This window comes from Mus caroli, chromosome 10, assembly GCF_900094665.2.
Source record: "Mus caroli chromosome 10, CAROLI_EIJ_v1.1, whole genome shotgun sequence".
Lineage (NCBI taxonomy): Eukaryota > Metazoa > Chordata > Mammalia > Rodentia > Muridae > Mus > Mus caroli.
Window position 1 is genome coordinate 29,103,429 of NC_034579.1, and position 2,454 is coordinate 29,105,882.

The following is a 2,454-nucleotide window of genomic DNA, read 5'->3' on the forward strand; positions in this document are numbered from 1 at the left end:
TGTGTGTGTGTGTGTGTGTGTGTGTGTAGGATATATGAATGTGTCTCTCTCTGCATACACACACACACACACATAGGATATGTGAATGTGTGTGTATGTATGTATATGTAGGATATGTGAATGTGTCTAAGTGCATAAAATATGTGACTGTACATGTTTGTACAGGCTGTAAGCTTTAACCTTTAGGTAGTATAGGTGTTAAGTCTTGTGCATACATACAGTGACTGTGCATGTGTGCAGTATTCAGGCAGATGTAGTGTCAATTATTGTCTGCCAGCTGCTCCAACCACATTTAATTATAATTAAAAGTAAACAACATTCATTTACTATTATGTCAATAGCCAAGTAAGTGTGGCTAAATTATAGCCTATCTATAAGTTAAGTTTACTAGTTGAAGAGAAGAATATTAAATGAATAATTGGTTATAAAGTTTTTAAAAACTGAATAATTTTCAGATATACAATTTAAGAGATGAAATAATAGTATGTTTTATTATTTCACATTAATGGTCAAGCTACTGCAACTCAGAAAGGGAATATTTTGTCTACAATATACAGTGAAGCCTATTTATGTAGAAGTACATTCCCACAGTGAGTGACTCAACACATACTCCTATTTATACACATATGAGGAAAGCTAAAATAGAGTGAAAGTCATTGAAAACCTGCAGAATTATACACAAGTATTGATATGCGCAATTTAAGAGTTTAGCAGATCAGTATTACTGTGAGTTACGTTCATCTTCAGGTTTGAATACAGTACAGCAGTTTTATAACACTTGGACATTTTCATTTTATTTTGCTTTGTTTTTAGACACAAGTTGTTTCCAGGCAGCTCTGGCTATCCTGTAGCTCACTATGTAGATCATGCTGGACTCAAACTCACAGATATGCTCCTGCCTCTGCTTCATGAGGCCTTGGATTAAAGGTGTGCACCACCATCTCTAGCTACTTAGAAATTTTTTAAAGTGATGTTGTTATTGGATCATTTATCAACTTAATTTATACTTTTGGGGCACTGTTATAGACTCTGGAAAATGCACTGCTCTAAACATGGCAGCAATCAGGCCACTTGATAACTATTGAAAACCCTGTAAATGAAAGATGGTTGGACTCTCCTGACAAATCTGTGGGCTGTGAAATCTATTTTAGAGCATAGCAAAGAAAATTGCAAAGCTACATTTTCCTCTCAGATATAATTTGCTTCAGTTTCTAATATTATACTTTCTTTCAACCAAGAAGGCCTCAAAGTTATTTTTAATGAACGTAGACTACTAATTAACGAAGGTCTGTTTCTCTCTTGTCATTGCAGGTCCAAGTGAAAAACTCAGAAAAGCAAGTAAGTTGAACAACGCTTGATAAGAATAGCATGGTTTAGTGGCCTACTTGCTTGCAAGTTCTTCTGTAGACCTTCTTAATGCTGTTTTTTGAATCCCACTTGTCTGCATTTCTATATGATGAATTGTTACAGTGAAGAAACATACAAAATAACTTCTGTCTTGTCTGCTTGTTCTTATGAGAATTTGTCTAGAGAGCTTAAATTTGTGAGTTTTGAGTTACTTAGTTTGTAATTCCTATCTTCCTCTTTTTTCTTCCACAGAATTAAATATAGTTTTATTGTCTTATGCATTTTCTAATAATTTAAGGATCCCAATGAATAGTATAGTAGCTTTGTCTACTATTTAATTTCATTATTAATGAAATGTAGACATCCTAAAACTTTATTAAAATTTTTTGTAGAATTTCAATTCTTTTTTAATGTGTGTGTCCTCAGATTAATTTTTTCTGATAACTGAAAAGTTAACAGTGGCAGCTCTCATGCTTAGGGAAAAATGCTGATTTTTTGATTATTATTTTTTATTGGATAAAATTGTTATTTCAATACTGTAATTTATAAATATACTTATTAGTAAATATTGAGGTCAATAACATCATTTCATTATAACTAATTTTCTTAGGCTTTACATATAAGAATAATAGTAGAAAACAAGCAGCACACACTATAGAAACCATTTGTATTTCTGTTTTGAGTTACTAATGCATGCATATTGACCCTAGTGATGATACATAAAGGAGCTCGATGGTTTATTTTGAAACAGTATTTTGTTGATGGATATATCACAGAATAATTAGAAAATATTAGTTAGCTTGATATTATTTAAATATAGAAAATGGCAGTTGTGATTATCACAAAGGCATTAAAAAACCTACAGATTATTTTTTTTTAAAGAGCAATTTAGGTTAAGGCTAGAGAGCTAATTCATCAGATAAGAATACTTGCTGCTCTTTGCTGCACTTCTACAAGAATTAAATTTTTGAGTTCAGTTTCCAATACTCACGACAGTTTACAGTTGCCTATAACTCCATTTCCAGGGCTTCCAATATCCTTCTTTGCCATCAATGGGTATACAAATCCATAAATGCACATGCACAGGCACAAACACACACACACACA

At 32.4% G+C, this 2,454-nt stretch overlaps 1 long non-coding RNA gene across 1 annotated transcript in view; it reads left to right on the forward strand.

Moving 5' to 3' along the window:
* Positions 1 to 2,454, forward strand: part of LOC115032169 — a 24,540-nt gene that overhangs the window by 1,394 nt on the left and 20,692 nt on the right. The window contains exon 3 of the long non-coding RNA XR_003837829.1: positions 1,312 to 1,338. This is a non-coding gene — a long non-coding RNA (uncharacterized LOC115032169). The remainder of the gene's footprint in view (positions 1 to 1,311; positions 1,339 to 2,454) is intronic.